This window comes from Dromiciops gliroides, chromosome 3 (assembly GCF_019393635.1).
Source record: "Dromiciops gliroides isolate mDroGli1 chromosome 3, mDroGli1.pri, whole genome shotgun sequence".
Classification (NCBI taxonomy): domain Eukaryota; kingdom Metazoa; phylum Chordata; class Mammalia; order Microbiotheria; family Microbiotheriidae; genus Dromiciops; species Dromiciops gliroides.
The window spans coordinates 14,991,094-15,003,664 of NC_057863.1; the positions used below are offsets into that span (position 1 = coordinate 14,991,094).

Below are 12,571 nucleotides of genomic sequence, written 5' to 3' on the forward strand. Positions count from 1 at the left end.
TGGCCCTGCTTATTGAATGGAATTTTAGGGCAGGTTGATGTTCTACACTGAGCTCACCTCAAGCCCCCACTGCCCACCTCCCAAAGGGAGGCCTGATCTCTTATCCAGTGACTCCCAGAACACCTGGGCTAGGGTGCTGCCCCTTCTGTTAGCCTTCTGAGGACAAAAGAAAGATGTTGGCATGACCAAGGCTTAAACAAGTCAAGGAAAGGATGAAAGACAAGCTCACCCATGCCAGGGCTTTTTCTAAAAATACCCAGAAACTCCCTCAAGTTGACATCAGGAAAGAGAGAGGAGGAGGAAAAAAGAAAGTTCTCAGTAATGTAAATTTCTTTCCTCACCTTGGATGGAAAGGGAAGGGGTAGAAGGCTAAGTGTAGAATATGGGGCACTGAGGACAGCAGGCTTGGCCTGGGGCCCAGATCTAGAAGCCTTGAACATTGAGAGTGTTGTAAGAATACTGGATTCCAGACCTGGGGCAGGGAGCAGGTGTCCCTTGGATCATCTGGAGGATAGCTTCAGAGGACTGGGGTGCTGGCTTCTTATAGATGGGGATCATAGGCTCTAAGGCCACAAGAGTCATCTTGTCATAGCTAGAGCTGACTTCTAGTCACAGAACCATAGGTTTAGAGCTCAGAGGTCAAGCAGCCTAAGTCTTTCATTTTACAGAAGGGGAAACCGAGGCCCAGAGAGGTTAAGTAACTTGCAAAAAGTCATACCAGAGTAGAGATGGAATTTGAATATAAATTGGCTCCCTTTGGCAGAATGGTTATAACTTTAAAACCATTTCTGAGAATCATGGTTTTTGGGGTTTTATTTTTTTGTTTGTTTTGTGAGGCAATTTGGGTTAAGTGACTTGCCCACTCACACAGTATCTGAGGCTGGATTTGAACCCGGGTCCTCCTGACTCCAGGGCTGGTGCTCTATCCACTGCGCCACCTAGCTGCCCCTGAGAATCATGTTTTAAAATGTATAAAGTAAAATATATAGGATTACAAAGGAAGCCAGTTATATTGAAATACAGCTACACACACACACACACACACACACGAAACAAGGAACAAGTTCATGGACCCAGATTAAGAACCCTTGGCCTTAAGTTAATGCTTTTGAGAAACAGGCCAACAGGAGGTGAAAAGGGGGAGAGGAGATGGGGAGGGGGGCTTGAATCCCTCTCTTTTGATTCCAAATACGTTTTTTCCACTACACCAATCATGAGTATTTTCCTACAATCACATGCTGCAGGCAGCTGCCCACTTTGTCTGCAACATCTTGGAGAGGACCCACTTTATTCTCCTGTATGTATCTGAGAGAGAAATTCAATGAATGAAGTGCTAACAGCTAATATTAGTTCTCTCTGGAAGCTCCCCCACCCCTATAATTCCTGTTTATCTCTCTTATGGAGGAGGTTATATTCTTAGGTGGTTAGCTGGTAGAAGCAGCTGTAACAGTAAGAGATGGGGGCCGGGTTGGAAAAGGCCCTGGGGGCAGCAGCCGGAGGCTATTTGAACCCAAGATTCAGGAGAATTTGTGTAGGAATGTAGTTTCCTGTCAGACATATCTTTCCTCACAATGGATCACAAAGAACCAGTTACCCAGTGAGTAAGTCTTATTCATTATTTGTTCCATTTCTTGCAATGCAACTGCACTTTATTGAGCTTTTATCATACCAGTGGCTCTGAGAAAGTGAGGAAGCCCGAAATGAGATATATCTGTTTGTCCATGCCCAACTGTGTAGAACCTCCTAAAAATGAAAGACAGTGTATGAAATTCAACATGCTGTCATTCAGTTTGTTGCTGGCTTTTTTTCCCTCTCTGAGCTTATTATATTCTCACCCCGTTTGCCTTCTCCTTCCCATATACACATTCACAGAGGCTATCACTCCCATGGATGGATGGATGGATGGATGGATGGATGGATGGATGGATGGATGGATGGATGGATGGGTGGGTGGATGGATGGATGGGTGGATGGATGGATGAACAGATAGGTGGATAATAGGACAGAATAGATGATAGATGGGTAAATAGGTAAATAGATGATAGATGGATAGACAGACTGATTCGATGGATGGATGAAAAGACAGACAGGATTTACTGTGCCAGAGCACTGTGTTAATCTTTGCCTTAAAGGAATTAGTAAAAGGGAGTGGGAAAATGGAGGGGCCAGGTGGGCAGGAAAGCTCATTTAACTCTCATGTCCCAAGGGTGGAGTCCAAGGTCAAGGGTGGGATGGAGATAAGGATGGACTTGGTGTTGAAGAAGAGGCAAAGATGGTGAAATGGCTCCAGGTAATATGATGGAATCAGGATTCAGAAACTGACCAGATGCTAGAACACTGATCAGTCTGATCCAGGATGTGATTCATTCACTTTGAATGAGCCATTGTGCTTCTTACAGAATGTTACCCACTTTAAGGACACAGTGTTCTTTCTATTGGGATTCTGAGGAATGTTCTACTGCGCCTTCATAGATCATCCTCACACATCATGGGGAAGACAAAGGAGCATGTCTGAATAAGACCATCCTGTTCTAACTCCCTGTCGCTCCCTGTCACCTCTAGGATCACATAGAAAGTCCAGTGTTTGGCGTTCGAAGCCCTTCCTATCGAGGTCCTTTCTGCTTTCTCATCTGTTACAACTTCCTCCCTGCCCCAACCCCCACCACGTGCTCTGTGATCCCGTAATTTTGCACTTGTGATTTTCTCCATAAACACACCTTTCATCTTCCTTTTCGGGGCATTTTCACTGACCTGCCCCCGAGTGCCTGGAACATTACTCTTCCTTATCTACTCCTCCTCCCCTCCCAGCTTCCTTCAAGTCCCCACTAAAACCCCACCTTCTACAGGAAGCCTTTCTAGATGTCCCTTAATGCTAAGGCCACCCTCTGGTGATGAGCTCCAACTCAGCCTGTAGATGTGTTGTTTGCATAGAGTTGTTTGCGTGTTGTTTCCCCTTTAAACTGTGAGCTCTGCGAGAGCAGGGACTATTTGTTTTTGTTTTTGTTTTTTCTGTTTGTGTGTGGGGGTGTGGGGTGTGGGGGTGGGGCTGTGACATAATATTCCCAGCACTTAGCATAGGGCTTTATACACAGTAGGTGCCTAATAAATGCTTATTGTCTGCCCAGAGGTTTTCATAAACTGCAGGTTCAACTAGTCAGTAAGCATTCATTAAGTGCTTACTCTGTGCCTGGCACAGAGCTAAGGGCTGGGGAGAAGAATCCAAACAAAAAGACAGACAGTCCCTGCCCTCAAGGTGCTCACGTTTCAATAAGGGAAGAGAAGACATGAGAAAAGGGAAAAAAGAACCCACATTTATGTAGCGCCTGCTGTGTGCGGGGCACTGTGCCTACCCGCTGTTATATGCATGATCTCCTTTGATCCTCACAAGAGCCCTGTGAGGCAGGTGCTGTTATTATTCCCATTTTATAATGGTGGGATTTCGCTAAAGACAGGCAGAGGCTAAGTGACTTGCCCATGGTCCAGACACAGCTAAGAAGTGTCTGAGGCTGAATTTGAACTCTGGTCTCCCTAACTCCAGGCCAAGCACCCACCAGCTGCTTGAAGGGGGCAATACTGTGATCAGGATTGGGTGGGTTTTATGTCCACCATACTCTGCCCTAGTCAAACACATGTTTTGGGAAGGACATTGATAAATTGAAGGAATGAGCCAAGGATGGCAGCTGGGACGGTGAAGGGCTCCAAGGTTGTTGTTATTCATCCTTTATTTTGGAAGAAGATCATGACATTGGGGTGATGTCATCACTTGCACTGAACTGAATTTAAGTGAGGCAGGGCTGTGCAAAGTCACCAGCCTCATCCTCTCTTCCAGAGGCATCTGGGTCCAGTAGCAAGAGATCCAGGATGACTGGAGATGGCCCTGAGTAGTTAAGGGAATGGGTGTTAAGTGACTTGCCCAGGGTCACACAGCTAGTAAATATTTGAGGTGAGATTCGAACTCAGATCCTCCAGACTTCAGGGATGGTGCTGTTTCTACTGTGCCACCTAGTCACCCCCTTATGTTATGGGAGAATCACTTGAAAGAACTGAAGATATTTAGCCTGGAGAAGATGGGGACATGACATAGATGCTGATATTTGAGCAATCCTCACCTAGAAAGGGGAATACGTTTAATTGGCTTGACCCTAGAGGACAGGAGCAGAAGCCATGAGTGTAAATTACCCTTTAGATTTTTAGCTCTATGGAACAAAGGCCTTCCTAGGTATCAAAGTACAATGGGTGGCCTGAGCATCTAATGGAGTGCCCATAATTGGAGTTCTTCAAGCAAAAGCCTGGATGACCAGGCAGGCAGATGTGTTGTTGAGGGGATACTTCCCTGTACCCAGTGTGGAGGAGACAGAGGCACCAGGGGCCCCATCCCATTTGGAGGTTCTATAAAGTGAGACAGTTGGATCACATGGACTGTCATCAGGTTCTTTGTCTGGTACTTTTGAATTCAGAGAAAACCATCCTAAGCCTGAAATCGACTGGATTGTTTGCTTTTTCGCGTACCTTGACCCTTTGTGCTTTTTGTAAAATGTTGCCCATTTTAAGTACACAGTGTTCTGCTGGGGTTTTGAGGAATGTCCACCTGCCCAGCTGATTGCTATGACTTTGGGCATGTGACTCAAATCCTTGGTAAAAACCAAACATGCAGAGGTCTTGGTCTTAGCTCATGAATTTGAAAGAGGAACCCACATTGTCTACTTTCAGGGCTTATTTATTGGGACATGGTGGTCAAGGAAGGGGTTCATGGAATCAGAGGCTCAACGTTCTAGAGCTGGGAAGGAGCTTTGAGGCCAAGCGCAGCTCTCTCATTTGACAGATGAGGAAATCGAGGCAGAGATGAAGTGACTTGGCCAGAGTTATCCAAGTAATGATGAAGGCAGGACTCAGACCAAGGTCATCCTAACTGCTCCCAGTCTTGTGCCCTCTGCAGCAGAGGTCTGGGGAATCACAGGCATGATGTGTCAAGGCAGAGGGATAATGTAGAAAGTGGGAGATGGGTCAGCCAAGAGGATATGGAGGTAGATTTCAAGATGGCCTGGCTGGGTGGCTGGATAGCTCAAAGGTATGAGAAGGCAAAATATGGTCTAGCTTCCAATTCTAGGCAGTAGCGGTGGTGGGCTCCATGGATAAGTTTTAGTCACTTAGCCCACAGTCAACTGGGCTGGTTTCTAAGACCAAAGGTCCAAAGATTAGTGAATTTATGTGAATCAGCATAAATGTTATGATGGGGAACTTGGCCTCTTTGCCCACTTAAGGTCAAGCTGATTTTTCAATAGTATTGACTGGGCTAAGGGACTTGCAATTGTCACAAAGCTAGGCAATGACTGTGGCTGGATTTGAACTCGTTTTCCTGACTCCAGGACAGCTCCTTCCTCTGTACGCTGTGTTGCCACCTGCTACAAAGGCCAAGTGATTGATTCCTCGAAGGTCTGATTTCAGTTGCCATTTACTGGCATTCCATCCCATTATGTGGTGCGTGGTTCATTTCTGAGTTCAGAGCTGCAAATTGGCATTTGCTTTGGCAAATTTACCAGTTCGGTGTGTGATACAATGGAAAAAAATGATGGTTTTGAAATAAATTATTTATCTGGAGTTAGAGGACCTGGGTTTTGAACACAGGAACAATCCAACAAACATTTAAATTCCTACTGTTTATAAGGAATGATACTAGGCACTAGAAATTAAATCTCAAAAGTTGAGCTGGAAATTGTTTTCATCTTAGAAATCGACAACAGGCAACAAGACTAGGCTTTCTTTCATTTGAGTGTATAGTCATGTGTTGACAATAACTGTTTCTAACCACTACAGGGTTTTATTCATGTATTCAAAAAGAGAGAAGGAAAAATTTAAAAAGAAACCGAAAAATTTAAATGTAGTATTTTGGACAAAACTGTACTGGGTCAAAAAAGACCAATAAATGTTGGGTTACAGTTTTGTTCCCAATAAAAAAAAAATTGCAACTGATTGTTACAATTAATTGATCTTTCTGTCTTCTTGTTATTTAGTCATTTTTCAGTCATGTCTGACTCTTTGTGACCCCATTTTAGGTTTTCTTGGCAAAGAAACTGCAGTAGTTTGCCTTCTGCAGTTCATTTTACAAATTTCCTTCTCTAATTCATTTTTCCAATGAGGAAACTGAGGTAAATATGGTTAAGTGATTTGCCCAGGGTCATACAGTTAGTAAATGTCTGAGACAGGATTGGAACTTAGGTCTTTCTGATTCCATATGCAGCACTATCCACTGTACCACCTGTCTACTACTCTGGCTAATGACCCCCAAGGGTTCTATAACTTTAATATAATTGAAATGTATTGGGGCAGCTAGGTGGCGCAGTGGATAGAGCACCGGCCCTGGAGTCAGGAGTACCTGAGTTCAAATCCGGCCTCAGACACTTAACACTTACTAGCTGTGTGACCCTGGGCAAGTCACTTAACCCCAATTGCCTCACTAAAAAAAAAAAGAAAAGAAAAGAAAAAGAAATGTATTTTGAATAAATTAAGGACAGTGGAGCACGTTGGGGCAATCATTTTGAACACGGGATGGGAATGCAGAAGCTGATTATGGAGGAAGAATCAATAATCAAATCAACAAAAAAATGTTCAAAAACCTCTTTGTATGCTTGTTATCTACAGGCAATGGCATGAAGCATGTAACAGGTCTCTCATCTCAAGGAAGTTCCATTTTAGATGTGGGAGATAATACCTACACATATGAAAACTATATTTTCATTGGTAGGTGAAAGATCTGGGTTGACCTTGAGTGAGCATGGCCTAGATAAGGAAGAATTGAATTTCTTTACTAGCTTAGAACCCTAGACAACATCATTTAACCTATATGTGCCTCATGCATCTTCTTAGAGCTATTTATTAAGTCATAGGTAACAGACTCCACATACAAGAAAATCAATGACAAGTAGCATATAAGTCACAGACTTAGTGCCAGGTTCCACCACTGGAGGCTAGGGTGGTCCAGCAAGGCCTGGTAGAGCAGGCAGGGTTTGTGGGAAGTCCAGAAGGGATTGGTCAGATGTGGGGGGATGGTGAAGGCATTGTCTGTCAGCGGGAGAAACAGCACTAAGTAAAGGCACAAAAGTAGAAGCTAACAAGGCATGTACCTTTGGGATGGAAGTCAGCTTTGGCTGATTTGGTGTTGATTTAGTAATGAAGGACGAAGGACTCTTCTCGAGGAGAAGGAGTGGAGACTGGAGAGGTGGGATCCTAGATCTAGAGTATGAAGTCCATTTAACAGATGAGGAAATTGAAACCCAGGGAGATGAGGAGTCTACAGGCAGTAAGCGCAGTGCCTGACACATAGTAGGAACTTAATATATGTTCATGGAATTAGTTAATTAATTAAACATCAGAGGTGAGAAGTGACTGCAGCTCCTGTGGTTCCAGCGCTGGGGCTCTGTCCATTGTGCCACATTGATGAGAGGTGAATAGACAGTAAAGGAATGAGGACTCACCAAACATTTTTAAAATTTAGCTAAAGAGGAATTAAAAAAGAAATTGTAGATGTTGGGAGATTGGCATGAAAGCTTTTGTTACAACAGCACAGCCTGGTATCAAAAAGTGACTATGAAATAGAGTTTTAAAAGTTACCTTTGGGATAGTTAGGTGGCGCAGTGGATAGAGCACCGGCCCTGGAGTCAGGAGGACCTGAGTTCAAATCCAGCCTCAGACACTTAATACTTACTAGCTGTGTGACCCTGGACAAGTCACTTAACCCCAGTTGCCTCACCAAAAAAAAAGTTACCCTCTTCTTTTTCTCTTCTTTTTTTCTCAATCCTGTCACACTTTTCCTCTCTCTCTTCCCTCCCAATCCCCACATTGATAAAGAAAACCCTTAATAACAAATACACATAATCAAGCAAAACAAGTGTCCACATCAGCAGTGTCAAAGATGTTTGTGTCCATCATCTGTCAGCAGGTAGGGTCCCATACTTCATCTTGCATCCTCTGGGATGCTGGTCATTGCCTTGGTTAGAGTGTAAGTCTTTCAAAGTTGTTTTTCTTTTCTGTGTTATTTCTTTTGTATACATTTTGCTCTTCCATCTACTCACTTCATTTTTTATCAGTCTGTAAAAGATTTCCCGATTCCTTATTTGTAAAATGAGGACATTAGTTTAGATGGCCCCTGAAGTCGCTCCCAGCTCTACATCTAGGAGCCCACGATTGTGCTTTGGTGCATATTGTGTGTGCATGCTGTTTCCCCAGGCAGAATGTCGACTCTGGGATGGTGTGGACTTTGTCCCTGACCTACCACGGTGGAGAAGCATCCTGACTGTTGTTTTTCCCCATCAGGAGAATTCTCCTGACTGACCACGGCATCACCAAGGACTTGGTTTGTTCCCAGTAGAGCCCCAATGTCTGTTCAAGTGAGCCAGCAGTGGGCTTATTTATACAAATCTGATTCCGCTGTCTCCAGAGCTGCTGGCTGCTTTTCTGGAGCAGCTGGTGTGGATGGACAGCTGGTGAACTTGGAGACCATGGGAGACAATCAGAGGAAGTTAGCACATACGCTTCTCACTGAAGGGAAAGGGGACTTTTCCATTGGTCTCTTTCTTTTTGAGCAATTCCATTTCCTAATTACATGACACAAATTGTTTCAGAGACTGTACACCATCTGCTATTTCAATAAAGAGGGGTAAACAAGTTAAAGATGAGGAAGTCTAATGAACAATTTCCCCTGAAAAGAGTTCTCTTCCCACTCCGTCTGGCTAACTGTATTTGGACGTGAATGGGCAGGCTGGAGTAGAGAAAACCGTCCTGGTGGCAAAGGACTTTGAGTTCAGGAATGCCATTGAGGCATTCTCAACTGGGGTGGACAAGCCTTCCATCTTCTCTTAAGTACCAATTGCCAGGTTTAAGTACAATACAATGTATGGATGCCAAGGTTGGAGACGTGGCAGGTGTTGGCTGGCCTCATTACACCTTTTGTAAGGTGACTAAACTGTTCTTTTATTGTAGCTGGAGTAGGCAGGGCAGCATTTTACTGATTACTATGGATCTGGGATTTTAGAAGGAGAATGAATAAATGAATGAATGTGAGGGTGTGTGTGTGTGTGTGTGTGTGTGTGTGTGTGTGTGTGTGTGTGTGTACACACTGGCTAAGGTTTCACATTTTTTTACTTGGTGAGACTTGAACAATGGCCAATAAGGATAAAGAAGTAATGACTGTACTACTATTGTTTTATGAAAGAGATTTCTTTTCTGCATTAAAAGCAAACTTTTCACCCAGTTTTAGTTTGACATATAATCCTAGAAGAATGCTTCCAATAGTAAAATCACTTTCTGGGGTCATCAGTATAGAATAATTAAGGAAAATTCTCTGCCACCATTTTTTATTTTGGAAGTAAGGACATAGAAGCAAAGTATACTTTTGATTGGCTCACACGGGTTACCTAGCCTGTCACAGAGGTAATCTACCTGAATAAGCCTCCTATCTGCAATATACCCAACAAGGAGCCATACAGGCTGCCTGAAGAGCTCTAGAGAGGGGGATCCCGATACCCCGACCCCACCCCTGGCAGTCCTTTCTACTTTTGGATAACTCTAATCACCATGCAAATTCCCTCCTGCATCAAGGATACATCTACGTCCCTGATACTTCCCATTGCTCCCAATTCTGGCCCAGGGGACCAAGCAGATCAAATCTAATGCTTCCACATGACTGCCCTTCAAAGGTGGCTATCATATTCCTCCTCTGTCTTCTTTTTGTGATAAACATCATTTTAACTATCCTCCTATGGCATAAACTCAGGACCTTTCCCTCCCTTCCCCCTCGTTATCCTCTCTTGGACACTTTCTGGCTTACTGGTGATGTTCCTAAGATTCATTGTCCAGAACTGAACATGGCATAGAGTCTGGTGAGGGAAGAGGACAGCTAGCTAGTTCTAGACATCACATCTCTTAATGAAGGTCATTTGTTTGGAGTGGAATGCTTTGTTGTAGAAAGTCACTGGTGTTTTTGTTTTGTTTTGTTTTGCAGGGTAACGAGGGTTAAGTGACTTGCCCAGGATCACACAGCTAATAAGTGTCAAGTGTCTGAGACCAGATTTGAACTCAGATCCTCCTGAATCCAGGGCCAGTGCTTTATCCACCTAGCTGTCCCCAGAAAGACACTATTTAAGGAAGAGTTGAACTTGGAGGAGGGAAGATGTAGGCTCAAGTCTGAGCTCTGAGACTTGTTAACTTTGTGGGGTTGGGGATGAGGATTGGCATGGGCATAGGCATGGGGATGGAGACTGGATGTGTGACTGAACTTCCCTCAGCAAGGTGATGTCCTCAAGGGTTGCCTAGTGCACTGAATGGTTGAGTGTTTGCTTGGTGCCTGGGAAAAATACACTTCTCCTTTAAATCCAGTTTCCTCTTCTTTAAACAGGGATAGGGAATGTACCTGGAATTTTAGTAGTATGGGATTGCTTGGGTGAGAAAACTCCATCTCCCAATGCAGATTAGCACCTTCTCTGCAATCTATAGTGTCGCTGAAAGACCTGCAAAGTGATGGGTTTTGTCCCATAGCCATTAAGTCAGAGTCAGAAATTAAACCCAGGTCTTCCTGACTTCTGGGCTAGTTGTCTATCCCTGTACCAGGGTGCCTTTTTCTGTAAAAGGGGGATAATAATACACTCACTGCATCCCTCACCAGGTTGTTGTGATTAAAGCCTTCTCTAAACCCTAAAAGACTATATACAGATCAGGAGGACATGAGTTCAAATCTTGACCTCAGATACCTACTAGCTGTGTGACCCTGGGCAAGTCACTTAATCCCAATTGCCTCTTCAATTAAATAAATGAATGAATGACAGACATATTGGATGGACAGATAAATAGAAAAATATATAGATAGACAGACATACAGACAGATAGATAGATAGATAGATACATACATACATACATAGATGCATAGATACATAGGTAGATAGATAAGTGGATAAATAGGTAAATAACTGAATGAATGGGTTGATGGATGGATGGGCGGGTGGATAGATAGATAAAAAGAGAAAGAAAGAAAGAAAGAAAGAAAGAAAGAAAGAAAGAAGACTATGTATAGAAACATGAGTTGTTAATAAACACACTAGTAGAACTGTCAGTAAATTTAGCATTTTCCTATTAGGTGGATGGACATTTTATTTGACTTCCATATATCCAGTTACCAGATTGGAAGCATCTCAGAGACATATGAATGAGTTAGTATTCTTTCTGACTAAGGAGAAAAATAGAAAAAGAATGCGAAGTTCCACATGTATTGTTTTTGAAGCTTTAAGTGGTTATTCTTCTGGAATAGCTCATCTTAATGCATGACACCTTATTTTGATACTCTTACAAATAATTAGCGGGGCAGCTAGGTGGTGCAGTGGATAGAACAACAACCCTGGATTCAGGAGGACCTGAATTCAAATCTGGCCTCAGACACTTAACAATTACTATCTGTGTGACCCTGGGCAAGTCACTTAACCCCCAATTGCCTCACCCCCCCAAAAAAAAATTTAATTAAAAAAAAAATTAAAAAACCCAAAAAACAAATAATTAGCTGGAAGGTAAAGTCACCATTTATCTGAGTCTTTGGGGCACTTCCATAGTTTTAGGTGAGATCCCAGATAGCTCTACCTCAAACAAAGTTCCTCCCTTTATCACAAATGCACCAGTGACTTTTTCCTTAGCCGTGGTAGGTTGGCCCAAGATATCTGTTCACTGATCAGTCTACAAGGCGCAACTTGAAACTGATGGAAGGAACAGTGAGTTGCCTTCGTTTCCCCCACCATGTATGATTCAGCTAAGCTTAGCTTGTCCAGGAACAATGGCCTCATGTTACTTGACCTACAAGTTTCTTTTAAACTAAAGGATTTTTCACAGAAACTGGGAGGTGAGCAAAGGAAAGGAGTCACTGAAACTAAATGTAGATTTGTTTTTGTCTTCTACATTTCCCCATATGTTATTACCATATTGGCATTTGATGTGTCAGAATAACATTACAAATACTCCCTAATTGGCTTTATTTTTTTATCAACAAGGTATGTGGGATAAAACATTAACTCTTCAGCTATATCTTCCTCACCTCCCACTCCTACCCTACCTACCCTCCTCCAAGCTAACCTTTTTCTGTTGAGGGCACTGCCATCTATAGACCAAAAAGCATCATTTTAAAAAAGATTGTATTAGCCTAAATACCAGAGTCAGCTCTGAAGATGGACACATGGTTTGGCTTTATAAGAGACTGATAGCTTTGTTTTCTTTTCTTTCTTTCTTTCTTTCTTTTTTTTTACAGGGCAATGAGGGTTAATTGACTTGCCCAGGGTCACACAGCTAGTAAGTGTCAAGTGTCTGAGGCTGGATTTGAACTCAGGTCCTTCTGAATCCAGAGCTGGTGCTTTATTCACTGCGCCACCTAGCTGCCCCCAGCTTTACTTTCTTAAAAGGACAAATATGGGTAGGAAAGACATGCAGACTTTTCTATACTTTATTTTCCTGTTGGGGAGAAACAAACACGAAAAGCAATTTCAGAAATTTTGGGGTGAACTAGAGTGTTTTTGAATCATCTGGTGCACTTTGTGTAAGGATG

General features: G+C 43.1%; 1 protein-coding gene across 1 annotated transcript in view; it reads left to right on the plus strand.

Annotated features, from left to right (window-relative positions):
- Positions 1 to 12,571, plus strand: part of ARHGEF26 (Rho guanine nucleotide exchange factor 26) — a 133,004-nt gene that overhangs the window by 106,569 nt on the left and 13,864 nt on the right. The gene's annotated exons all lie outside the window — the stretch shown is intronic.